Source organism: Silene latifolia, chromosome X (genome assembly GCF_048544455.1).
Source record: "Silene latifolia isolate original U9 population chromosome X, ASM4854445v1, whole genome shotgun sequence".
In the NCBI taxonomy this organism is placed as follows: domain Eukaryota; kingdom Viridiplantae; phylum Streptophyta; class Magnoliopsida; order Caryophyllales; family Caryophyllaceae; genus Silene; species Silene latifolia.
Window position 1 is genome coordinate 28,719,755 of NC_133537.1, and position 13,874 is coordinate 28,733,628.

At 36.9% G+C, this 13,874-nt stretch overlaps 1 non-coding gene across 1 annotated transcript; it reads right to left on the reverse strand.

Annotated features, from left to right (window-relative positions):
* Positions 1 to 2,064: 2,064 nt before the first annotated feature.
* Positions 2,065 to 2,171, reverse strand: LOC141624231 (small nucleolar RNA R71). Its single transcript, XR_012534041.1, has one exon. It is a non-coding gene; the product is annotated as a small nucleolar RNA R71 (small nucleolar RNA).
* Positions 2,172 to 13,874: the final 11,703 nt, after the last annotated feature.

Below are 13,874 nucleotides of genomic sequence, written 5' to 3' on the forward strand. Positions count from 1 at the left end.
AAAGACGCCCGGGTTAGCAACCACCAGAATCCGCCCGGATTACCCTGAAGACGCCCGTCTTCCCCCACCTGAATCCGCCCGTCCCGACTCCAATACGCACGGATTCCAGTACAGCGAAATTTCGTCTTCTCCAAGATACAAAAAAAGAAGCCCTTCCTTCGAAAAATACCGGCTTCTCCCTGCTCAATCTAAAAAGTGTAATGACAAGTTTAGCCCTTAGTTAACCCTAATGCATCCACCTAATTTCCACTATAAATACCCCATTAGTCTAATTAGAAGAGCATGTTCTTCTTATCAATTATTAGAGTAGTTAATATCAATCAAATCTCTCTTTAGTATTGTAATCAACAATTAATCAAGTTTTAATACAAGTTTTATTTCCTTAATCTCTCTCTTGTTCATCCTTTATTTTGGGTAATTGAAGATGGTTTGGGTTATTATTGGGAGATTGACAACCTCTCAATCAAGCATCAAGTACTTCTTTTATTATTTGCTTTATTATTGGAATCATTAGTAGGTATAATCCTCTTAATCCCTTTTTAATTATTGTTAATTGCTTTCATTTGTTCATCATGTTTCCTTTTGTTGGTATGATTGACAACCTGTCTAGCATGATCAACATGATAATGTGTGAGTAGTGACCTAGCTAGGGTTAATGGATAATTACGGGAAACCAACATGGGGAATGATTCATGCTTAAATTAATATGCTTTCATGGTTTATTTGCTTGCTTGTTTTGATCTCAACTCATGCACATGTTATGTTTGATGAAATGTGAGCCTATGAATCCTTGCATTTTTTACCCATCACCTATCTTTTCAATGATACTTGTAAGACATAAACCAACTCGAGTCTCATTAGACCATGCATGTTGTTGAGTAGGGAAGACTAAGTCGACTTGTAGGTGTTGTACAATCTAATCGATTCGGCTCCGGAACCAAAACATTCCTAGGATTGTAAGATATAACCCAACTCAATCCACCACAACAATAATTGTTTGCTTATAATTTGAGAACATGTTTGTATGATCAATTCCCATGATTCCCCTATCACCCCATGACACCCTAGTGCTTTTTATCAATTGTTTTCAACCCTTTTATTTCATCTTTCTTATTTACTTTCATTGGTATTTAGTTTAGTGACCTTCTACATCAACCCAAATTGTGACACCCCTAAGACACTACTAGTTTCAATAGAAATCTCATCTCAATTCCCGTCCTTTGGGATCCGACCTTTACTTGCCTCTTTACTAATTGTAGAGTTGTTTGTGAAGCTATAAATTGTGTTTTGATTCAGACGTGACCCAACGACAACATCTATTAAATTGTGAACACGAAACGGACCGATCAAAAATGGCGCTGTTGCCGGGGACGGTGTTAACTTGATTTAGATTTTCTTATATTGATATTAGTTGTGTCTTTCTTTGCCTTGGGGAAGTAAAACTCCTCAAGGTTTGTTCTAATTGTTTTCGAGTTGTTTGATATTTTGCATGTCTAGAAGGTCAGAAAGTGATTTGTTACATTTGATCGTGAAATCGAAAGAACCTTGACAAACAATAGGAGATTTGCTAGGAGGAATTTGAGAGGTATTAGTGAGGTAGTGGATATTCAACCAACTATTGAATTCATCAACCCTTTTGCAAGAGAAGGTGAGGAGAACCCAACACAAAATACCCCACAAAATCAACCTACAATGCCTAAATTTTCATCACATTCCGTACCCACCGAGGAGAACCTACCAAATGGTACTCCCACACCACAACATTTGACCGGAAATTTTATTGTCAAATCCGCCTTTATCCAATTAGTCGAAAGGAGCCAATTTGGGGGGATGCCTAGTGAAGACCCTCATTCTCATATGGAAACCTTTTGTGACTATTGTGATGCGATTTCTCAAACCGGTGTGACTCAAGACCAAATTCGATGGGTCCTATTTCCTTTTTCTCTAATCGGCACCGCGAAACAATGGTTGAAGGGCCTTAATAAGGTCACTCTCGGAATTGATTCTTGGAAGAAGTTGGCTCTAACTTTCTACAAAAAATTCTACCCACCGGAAAAGACTAACATGCTAAGAGCTCAAATTACGGGTTTTAAGCAAAGGGATGAAGAATCTTTGTATGAAGCTTGGGAGCGGTTTAAAGGAATTTGTCGCTCATGTCCTCACCATGGACTTAGCGAGTGGTTCTTGGTACAACAATTTTGGAACGGTCTATATGAAGATTCAAGGAACATTCTCAACATGGGATCAAATGGAATGTTCACCGAAGTTGATGACAATCAAACATGGAACAATATTGAGGAAATGGCGGTCCATAACTCACAATATAGTAGACCTCGCAAGGCTACTAGAGGAGGAAGACATGAAGTGGACTCCGTTACTCAATTGGGTGCTCAACTTAGTGCTCACATTGACACAATCAATTTGAAGTTTGAACAAGCTATGGCTAGACTTGAAGAATCCTCAAAATCACCAAATCATCATGTTAATGCCATGTCGGCATCCTCATCAATCCCAAGTGGGATATGTGAGAATTGTGGAACTTTGGGACATGACCAAAGTGAATGTAGGGGAACAAATGAACAAGTGAATGCTTTCCAAGCATACAAGAGTGGTACCCCTTATTCCAACTATTACAATGAAAACACCAAGTTTCATCCAAATCTCTCATACAAAAGCCAAAATGTTCAAAACCCTCAAACAACATACACCCCACCTCCCATGAGAAACCTAAATCAAAGACCCTTTAACAACCAAAACCAAGGTTACCAAAACCAAAATCCATACAATCACCAAAATGACCAAGGTTTTGATGTTCAAAAAGCGGTCCTCCAAATGCAAAATAATCAACAAGAATTTTTCACTCAAATGCAAAAAGATAGTCAAGCAAAGGAAACCACCATCAACAACATTCTAGCTCACACTAAGATGTTGGAAACCCAATTGACTCAACTAGAATCTTCAAGCTCACAAAGACAAAAGGGGCAATTACCACCTCAAAGTAATCCCCCAAGACATGAAACGGTTAGTGCCATTCACTTTAGAAGTGGTACAAGGTATGAAGCACCGAAGAAGCAAGTTGAGGATGAAGTTGTGGAAGCAAGTGATAAGGAAGAAATTGTGCAAAACTCCAAAGATGGAAAATCATCAAATGAAGAAATTTCAAAGAAAAATGAAGACAAGGCCAAGGAGAAGGAGCCCATTGTGATTAGACTTCCTTTTCCAAGTCGTCAAGCCAAGCCCAAATTTGATGACCAACTTGGAAAGTTTATGGAAATTGTGAAGAATTTGGAAGTCTCAATTCCTTTCACGGAATTAATCAATCACGTGCCGGCCTATGCGAAATACATGAAAGACATCCTCACAAAGAAGAAGTCGATCCGGAAACTTGAGACTTTCGCCTTCAGTAAGTTGACTAGTGCAATACTTCAAGGGAGTTCACCTCCAAAACTAAAGGATCCGGAAAGCTTCTCAATACCGTGTACCATTGACGACACCACGATCAACAAAGCCTTATGTGATCTAGGGGCTAGTGTGAGTGTTATGCCGTACTCGGTGAGTAAAAGGTTGGGGATGGGAGAGCTTAAATGCACCAATATCACACTCCAAATGGCCGATAGATCGACGAAGACACCATTAGGGATATGGGAAGATGTTCCCGTACGAATTGGGAAGTTTTTCATCCCGGTGGACTTTGTCATTGTTGATATGGAGGAAGATTCCAACATTCCAATCATTCTAGGAAGACTCTTCTTACACACCGCGGGTGCGGTGATTGATGTAAAACATGGAGAGCTCACTCTAGAGGTGGGAGATGAGAGTATAACTTTTAATCTTGACAAAACTATGAGAGCTCCCCGTTTACATGAACCGTGTTTTATGATCGATCATTATAGTCGGAATGATGAAAGGAAGAAGTCGGAACTCCAATGGAAGAAGAAAATTGAAGATGCTCCATTCAAAGAGCAAGTGAATTGTGACAAAGAGAGCTTGCAAAGCTCATCAAAGACAAGCAATGAAGAAAATGGCCTCATTGGCCAAGAAAATAAATTGGGAAAGTTGTCTCCATCAAATCAAGAGATTTTTAATGATCAACTTAATGAAGTTTGTGGTTTTTGGGACGACGAATTTGAAGGGATTTTTAATCCCTACATTGGTAATGCCATCGATCAAGACCGACAACAAGGGCCAAGGTCTATTGAAGACCTCTATCATGATAATGAACAAGCGTTTGATTACTTTTTCAAGGTGTTGAGCAACATCAACAACACCTTGGACATGCCCCCTTGACATCTCATCAAGAATGAGAGTTTGGTGGAGTCCTCCCTAAACCACCATCTGTATATATTTCTAACTTTCTAACTTTCATTTCAATTCTTATATTGCATTTTTGTTATTTTTGGATTTTTATACTTTGATCAAGATAATTATCATGTTTGAGAGAAGTGAGGGAGGGACTAATAATTTCAATTAATGTGTAGTGCTTTAGCTTAGTGTGGGGATGGCAATTGCCTAGGCTATCCATGCCTTAGTAGTGCCCTCACAATGAAGAACACGAGATATGAAGAAGAATGGAAAAATGACAAGGGATTGGCAAAGTACACGGATGGAACTGAATCCGGGTACAAAGGGGTCGAATCCGAGCGGATTCAGGAGAATCCGCCCGTCTTCAGACAATCCGGGCGTGTTGGGTAGAAGACGCCCGTCCTATTATGAGCTGAATTTTTGAAATTTTTGACTGTCAACAAATCCGGGCGTCGTGCATCCAAATCCGCCCGTCTTCAAAAATCCGCCCGTCCTGAAAGGAAGACGCCTGTCTTCTTGGCTGAAGAAAACAAGAAAATTCCCTGTGAAGGAATCCGCCCGTCTTCTGTAGAAGACGCCCGTCCCGTGTTTACGAATTCGCCCGTCTTTACTGAAAGACGCCCGTCTTTAGGCGAGGATTTCCCAACCCAGAACAGACCAAATCCGGGCGTCCCGAGCAGAATCCGCCCGTCTTATCCCTACAGTTCAAATTTTTCGGGTTTTATAAACCCCCTTCCCACATTCATTTCTTCATTCCTTCATTCATAACACTACTCATAAACCTCAAAACCCTCATCCTCTCCATTACAAAAACAAGATTCCTCAACAACTGTAACACCCGCAAATTTCTCATTTTGACGTTTATACTTTATTTAACCGTTTAATTACTTTATGTTATATTTTAAATTATTTAACTTAATTAATTTTATTTTAAACACGATTTTTATAAAAACTGTATTTTTATAAGCCTGTTTATATAAAAGTATATTTTGTTAGTCGAGTAGGATAATAATGATAATATTAATAACAGTTAAGTTTCGTCTTAAATTATAATAGGTTTGACACGTATTCCCATCTAGCATAAGACCGTCACATTTTCTTTTTGAGGCTAAATTTTCGGACCAATCCGATTCCTACTACACATAATCGCACTCACTTTATCTCTAACTTGTTATTATTATTATTATTATTATTATTATTATTATTATTATTATTATTATTATTATTATTATTATTATTATTATTATTATTATTATTATTATTATTATTATTATTATTATTATTATTATTATTATTATTATTATTATTATTATTATTATTATTATTATTATTATTATTATTATTATTATTATTATTATTATTATTATTATTATTATTATTATTATTATTATTATTATTATTATCCTTGGTCGTCCCCCCCCCCCCCCCCCTTTCATTTTCCCCTTCTTTGTCGATTCATCAAAGAAACAACAATAACTCGTAGACAACAAAACTCAAGCAACACCATTTTTCGACCTTCCAAGCTCAGATCCCGACTTCGTTTTCCAACCTTTTTCCTTAATTCTTGCTCCATTCTGCTCCTTACTTCCTCCTTCATCTTTCTAGGTAAGAAAGTCTTGTTTTTGTGGTGATTTCAGTTTGACCCGTCTCATGAAAGCTCCGATTTTTATCTCTTTTATTTCGTTTTCCTTCTTCTAGTTGAAGAAACCGATGACCCCAGGAGGGAGGCTCGTACTTTTTAGACGTTTTCCTCGGAGATTTGAAGGGCAAAAAGGTAACGGTGATAGGTTACTCGACATTATGTCAAGCATTCGTGTTTATATCTTAGTTTGTTACTAGTAGTGTTAAAGTGTGAATCTTTGCATCTTTTTCTTGGATTGTTTTTGAGTGATTGATTGTGACGGAGCACTACGAGATTTCCAACTTCAATTGTAGAAATTACATGACCTATAGTTCCTGGCGGTGTATATGTATGAATTGGATGATTTATATGATTAATTTGTTTTGCTTATGCTTAGAAATTGTCTTAAATTTGTTTTGCAATGGGTGTTTTGATCGGCCAAACCGAGGACGGTTTGGAAAGGAAAAGAATGAGCTTGCTGGAATTTGTAAAGTGTTAATTCTTTTCGTTTTGTTCTTGTCTTAAATGGACTCGGTATGGGTGTCGTTTTCAGCAGTAATCGGTGTCTTTGTCTTTGGGACTGTTTTGGGCATGAAATTATGGTGTTTATACGGACTGTTTTGGGATGAGAGTAGGGTATGTGTAGTGTTGTTCTTAGGCACGAAATTATGCTGTTTTGGGACCGTTTTAAGACGGAAATTGGGACCGTTTTTGACTCGACCTGCGGGTACTTCATGGCTGTTTCGGGTAGTTAGAATGAGGGGTTGTGTGGTCTGTTTGAGCAGTTGAAAATAATGGTCTGTGTACTGATGTTGCACAGTTTTGGGTGTCTTTATGACTGGTGTTGAGTGTTGTGACGAGTGAGTAAGGAATTCCCGTTTCATGTATATAAGTGCGTGCTTTTACCTTGTTAGATTTCGTGTCGATAGTATTGTTGGCTGGGTGGTTGTACTATGTGTTAAGCCCGTCTTGTGAATTGCTGTTGGCCTCGGCTTGGGCAGCGTGTGTGGCCTAGTTGTGCTGAGGCTATGGCCTTTTTCAATTATGGGTTTTAGTTGGGTTGAGCAAGGCCGATTTGGGTGGGTAACGGTTTGTTTGGGCGAGGGAGGAGGCCGATTAAGGTCTGGGCAGGGAACTTCTTATGGCACAGGTGGACCGGTCCGGGCGAATTTGTAGCCTGGCAGAGTGACCTCGGTTGACTTGTTGTGGCCTTTGGTCACGGCTGGTCGTTGGGGTATCATGTAAGGGGTTGTCCAATGGCTGCTTAGGGTCGTGGTTATGGTGCTTTTGACGCCGAGTTTGGTCTTTTGAAATAATTAAATATCCGTCTCGTGTTTTATATAACGTGATTCGTTAAATGCCATTCATTTTTATATTCTTCTCACATGGTTTATACTTGTGGAATACATTCACTATTATCTCATGTGTATATGAAATGACATGCCCCCTTTTAGTATGAACCTCATTTGATTATTCATGCCTTGTGAGTAGTAAATGGTTTATCTTACATTTGAATTATTTATAATCAAATTCTTGTTTTGCTTACCTTAAATGGTCCGTTTCCATTTAGCTACATTTTTTTTATTCAAGTGACAATATTGAGGAAATGGGTTACTTATTCATTTTCATGATTATGATTTGGCATGAAATAATGTCTCACTTGGATTATTATCGGTTCATTACTTGTAGTAGTATCTTTCCAAGTTGATTCGTATCGCTTGGTTGAGTCGTATTCTTGATAATGCCTTTATACTATACCGTATTGCTTGACTTATCTTTACGCCTCTTTCGGACTGTCCTGCCGATTGTGGGTTTAGCTCATATCTTCCGCCTCTTTCTGACTGTTCTGCCGATTGTGGGTTCTCGATTTCCGATCTGTCTTCGAGTCTTGGATGCGGACTGTTCTGCCGCATGTCGAATCGGGGACCGTTCTGCCCCGAGAGTCTGGCCAGATTTAGACTAGGACTGAGTCTTGGGAGTACCATTGTCGTCCTACCAGGGGAATTATATTTTGATATATGAGTAGTAAAGGTCTTGCTTGGTTATAGATATTGGTATTTGTCTTTCAAGGTAAGAGTTATGCCTTGTGTTGTTTGTCTTGGTCCTATCGGATACTAGGGGTGAGCTATAAGCCCTCTAGTTACGATATGATCGTCGGGATTGATGTTCCCATCCGTTCTTATGGTGAGATGCAAGCCATAAGTATGAATGTGACATTAGTAGCCACGTCCCGTGCAATGTTTGCTAAGTGGTTTTCCAAATAATGGCTGCGGTTTCTATTCTTGTAATTTGCATTGGTTGATCTCTTACTTATCAGTTTCACATGATTCGTATTCCAATCTCATATCTATGTTGTATTTCCTTGAAATGCGTGCTTTTGTATAAATGGCCGTATTCTTGTCTTTCATATTATTTAATTGTCCCACATGATCAGTTGAATCTTTATTATGCTAATGTTGGCCTATCTTGTTCCATCTCAATTATTTGCCATGTTTACATATAAACTTGACATTCTTACCTTTTGTATGCATCTCATATGACTTACCTGTTTTAGTTCTTTGTTATGTTCGTTTTGACATTTTGTGGCTGGGAGAACCTTGAGTTACTCCCCACTGACTGTGGCGTTCATGTTTACATGAATGACAGGTATTAGTTGGTGCATTCGTGGGGTGAAGACATGTGTGATCTAGCGAGTACTTTGGCCTTTTAGTCGGTTTATTAGGATGGTTTAGACTCCCCTTTTATTGTATTGTCATTCGAGGGATATCTTTTCCCTCACCTTGACTATCACGTTTGTATAATTTAAACTTTATTTCCGCATTCTTTATTTATGTTTTAGATTTTGGTGAACCCGCGCTTTAAATTTTAAAAGTTTTAAAAATTCCTTAAAATTCCGCAATTTATTAGTTATATTTTCCGCTTTATCGCGGGGTGTCACAGTTGGTATCAGAGCCTATGTTGCTCCCGACGCACACACGTGTACCCCAAATCTAAATTGAACTTGACCTTGAATAACGAATGAGAGATGGGTAGACTTAAGGACCTAAGGTGGTAGTCTGTAGTGTGTTTGCTCTTTGTTAGGTTCTAACATGTTTGTTGATTGTCATTTAATAATTGTTGTGCCCTTGGATCAATGACTGTGAGCTTACCTATGTGGAGATCAAGACTTGGTGCCTAGTGCCTAAATCGAAGATTTGTCCAACCTTTGAAGAATGCTTCTTCTTCCTCGAAGATATTCCTCCTTCTTTGTGTACCTTGCCTTATTCTTTACTTCGTGATGTGTAATTCTTCTTCCAAACTCTCTTTTTTTTTCCCCTTGGAAGTTACTCTTGTACTCTCCCAACTTGCCCTTTATCCCTTGCTTCTACACCCTTGACGCCTTGTATATAGTTCTTTTATTTTGTGGGATGATAACCTTGGTTGAAGAATTTGGTTTGGTAGAGTTTGTTTGTGGTCCACCCATAACCCTTGGTTTTGAGAGGTTGTGATGTTAGAAAGACTAGGTAGTGTGATGTGACATGTTTAGTGACTCTTATACCTAGTTCCTTGATAAGGTGAGTATAATTAATTGTTTGGTGGATTCTGTGTGTTAAGTGTGAATTGCCTATGATATTAAAATTATGGAACTTAGCCTTGTTGTTTATACTTGGAATTTGAGAACTTGGTAACTCGAGTATTGTTGCTTGGGGTTTTGACATGGAGTAGAGTTTATGATGAGAGCTTGGAAGGAAACACCTCTAGGACGTTATTGGCCATTGGTGATTAGAGTGTTACTTGGAAATTTGAGTTGAGCTCGAGGTTAGCATAGTCGGTATACTTTTGTGAGTGTTGTGATGATTACATAAGAATCATGTTAGGCAAGAGCTGTTGCTAGTTTGGAATCTCTTTTGGGTATCTAGTTTGCGGTAAAGAGGATTAGTAGCCAGTGTTCTTGGGATGTAATTATGAGTTAGGATCGATAGATGTTCAGTCGAGATGAGTTGGATGTTTTGGGTGGTTGTCTCGCGTTTTGGAGGATGTCACCATCTATGCTTTAGGTTTCGAGAGTATAACAAGATCTCCTTGGGATGATAGAATGTGCAAAAGAACTTTTGAATTTGAATTTTTGATTGATGGTTTACCATTTTGAGAAACCCATGGTTGACCCTAGTTGGATATGAGTGTAGCTTCGTTAGGAGCTTTGACCTTGATCTTGTGAAGGTTGTCTGTAGATGTTTGAGGATTTGGAGTGGTGAAATCACACTTATAGTGGAGTACCTTGTTTCAAGGAATAGATTAGGATGAAGTAACATAAGTAATTTGAGGAAATCCTTGGGAGTGTTTTGGTCATATGTTTTGTTGTTGGGAAGTTCTCGGAACCGTTTAGGCTGATGATATTATTTGGGATTCGAGTACTTGGCGTTTCCTTCTTGCCTAATTCCCTTTCTTCTTCGACCATAAGCGTTACTGTTCATACCTCTCTTTCTCGCTACGTCGTGCTCCTCCTTTAATTTTGATGCTGGTAACCTATAAAGATCTATCTTTGACATCCTGGTTGACCTTACTTCAATTCTTACCCTAGGAAGTTCATCATAGCTCTTTTGTTAGTTAAGTATTGGATCCTCTTAGCATACTTTGTTCTTATGGTATCTAAGTCCTTTTCATTTCATACAATTTCCAAACATTTCAAGCTACCGGTTTTGATTCGGTGTTGAAAGTTTATGTTACTTTTGTAAAACCTTACCTATTATAAAAATTTTGAAAATGAGAATTTGATTTAATTCCCTACTTGTTCTTGGAATATAAACTTATCTATCATGATTTTAATTGTCAAACCCGAGATTTCTTTAAATTTTATCCAATTCCGGTTAACTTTGATCCATTTATGATTTCTTTGTCAAAGTTTGATGTTATCTTTTCACAGACTTGACCCCCTTTTGAGTTTAAAAGTGGAACTTTTATTTTTATATTGACTTTTGTAAAAGGAAAATTTGAATAAATTACCTTTTCTTTTGATTTTAACGTTGATCGGATGTTAGAACTCGTTATTAGAGACGTTTAATAACTTGTTCTACACTTGTCGGCGAGTGATTTTTGTTTTAAATTTGTCTTTGACTTGGAAAGTTAGCGTTCTTGTGTGCACGACAAGAGCAATTTCGTTCCATGAATGAGACTTATACTTTTGAAAACTCTTCATTAATGTTTTTGAAAGTATTTCGATTTTCGATTTATACAAATGATTTACTTTTGACCTTATCTTTGATTTGTAATGTGATGTTCTTGAATGCGCAACGAGAGCACTTTCGTTCCTTTGATGAGAATATGGTTCTATCGAAAAATTTTATTTGAAACTTTTGAAAGAATTTTACTACTTACGATAAGTAACCTTTTAACGTTTTGGTTGCCAATTTCAAAAGGTCCAATTTTATTTTTATAACCTTTCATTTCTACTTTCAAGTTTCGAGGACGAAACTTTTTAAAAAGGTGGGGTGATTGTAACACCCGCAAATTTCTCATTTTGACGTTTATACTTTATTTAACCGTTTAATTACTTTATGTTATATTTTAAATTATTTAACTTAATTAATTTTATTTTAAACACGATTTTTATAAAAACTGTATTTTTATAAGCCTGTTTATATAAAAGTATATTTTGTTAGTCGAGTAGGATAATAATGATAATATTAATAATGATTAAGTTTCGTCTTAAATTATAATAGGTTTGACACGTATTCCCATCTAGCATAAGACCGTCACATTTTCTTTTTGAGGCTAAATTTTCGGACCAATCCGATTCCTACTACACATAATCGCACTCACTTTATCTCTAACTTGTTATTATTATTATTATTATTATTATTATTATTATTATTATTATTATTATTATTATTATTATTATTATTATTATTATTATTATTATTATTATTATTATTATTATTATTATTATTATTATTATTATTATTATTATTATTATTATTATTATTATTATTATTATTATTATTATTATTATTATTATTATTATTATTATTATTATTATTATTATTATTATTATTATTATTATTATTATTATTATTATTATTATTATTATTATTATTATTATTATTATTATTATTATTATTATTATTATTATTATTATTATTATTATTATTATTATTATTATTATTATTATTATTATTATTATTATTATTATTATTATTATTATTATTATTATTATTATTATTATTATTATTATCCTTGTCTCCCCCCCTTTCATTTTCCCCTTCTTTGTCGATTCATCAAAAAACAACAATAACTCGTAGACAACAAAACTCAAGCAACACCATTTTTCGACCTTCCAAGCTCAGATCCCGACTTCGTTTTCCAACCTTTTTCCTTAATTCTTGCTCCATTCTGCTCCTTACTTCCTCCTTCATCTTTCTAGGTAAGAAAGTCTTGTTTTTGTGGTGATTTCAGTTTGACCCGTCTCATGAAAGCTCCGATTTTTATCTCTTTTATTTCGTTTTCCTTCTTCTAGTTGAAGAAACCGATGACCCAGAGGGAGGCTCGTACTTTTTAGACGTTTTCCTCGGAGATTTGAAGGGCAAAAAGGTAACGGTGATAGGTTACTCGACATTATGTCAAGCATTCGTGTTTATATGCTGTAGTTTGTTACTAGTAGTGTTAAAGTGTGAATCTTTGCATCTTTTTCTTGGATTGTTTTTGAGTGATTGATTGTGACGGAGCACTACGAGATTTCCAACTTCAATTGTAGAAATTACATGACCTATAGTTCCTTGGCAGTGTATATGTATGAATTGGATGATTTATATGATTAATTCTGTTTTGCTTATGCTTAGAAATTCGTCTTAAATTTGTTTTGCAATGGGCTGTTTTGATCGGCCAAACTGAGGACGGTTTGGAAAGGAAAAGAATGAGCTTGCTGGAATTTGTAAAGTGTTAATTCTTTTCGTTTTGTTCTTGTCTTAAATGGACTCGGTATGGGTGTCGTTTTTGAAGAGGTACCGGTCTTTGTCTTTGGGACTTTTGGGCATGAAGTTATGGTGTTTATACGGATTTGTTTTGGGATGAGAGTAGGGTATGTGTAGTGTTGTTCTTAGGCACGAAAATATCTTTGTTTTGGGACCGTTTTAAGACGGAAATTGGGATCGTTTTTGACTCAGCTTTGCGGGTACTTCATGGTTTCAAGGTAGTTAGAATGAGGGGTTGTGTGGTCTGTTTGAGCAGTTGAAAATAATGGTCTGTGGACCGATGTTGCTGATTTTGGGTGTCTTTGTGATTTGGTGTTGAGTGTTGTGACGAGTGAGTAAGGAATTCCGTTTCATGTATATAAGTGCGTGCTTTTACCTTGTTAGATTTCGTGTCGATAGTATTGTTGGCCGGGGTGGTTGTACTATGTGTTAAGCCCGTCTTGTGAATTGTTGTTGGCCTCGGCTTGGGCAGCGTGTGTGGCCTAGTTGTCTTTGAGGCTATGGCCATTTCAATTATGGGTTTTAGTTGGGTTGAGCAAGGCCGAATTTGGGTGGGTAACGGTGTTGTTTGGGCGAGGGTAGGAGGCTGATTAAGGTCCGGCGGGAAACTTATGGCACGGGCGGGGACTGGCCGGGCGAATTTGTAGCCTGGCAGAGTGACCTCGGTTGACTTGTTGTGGCCTTTGGTCACTACCTGGTCGTTGGGGTATCATGTAAGGGGTTGTCCAATGGCTGCTTAGGGTCGTGGTTATGGTGCTTTTGACGCCGAGTTTGGTCTTTTGAAATAATTAAATATCCGTCTCGTGTTTTATATAACGTGATTCGTTAAATGCCATTCATTTTTATATTCTTCTCACATGGTTTATACTTGTGGAATACATTCACTATTATCTCATGTGTATATGAAATGACATGCCCCCTTTTAGTATGAACCTCATTTGATTATTCATGCCTTGTGAGTAGTAAATGGTTTATCTTACATTTGAATTATTTATAATCAAATT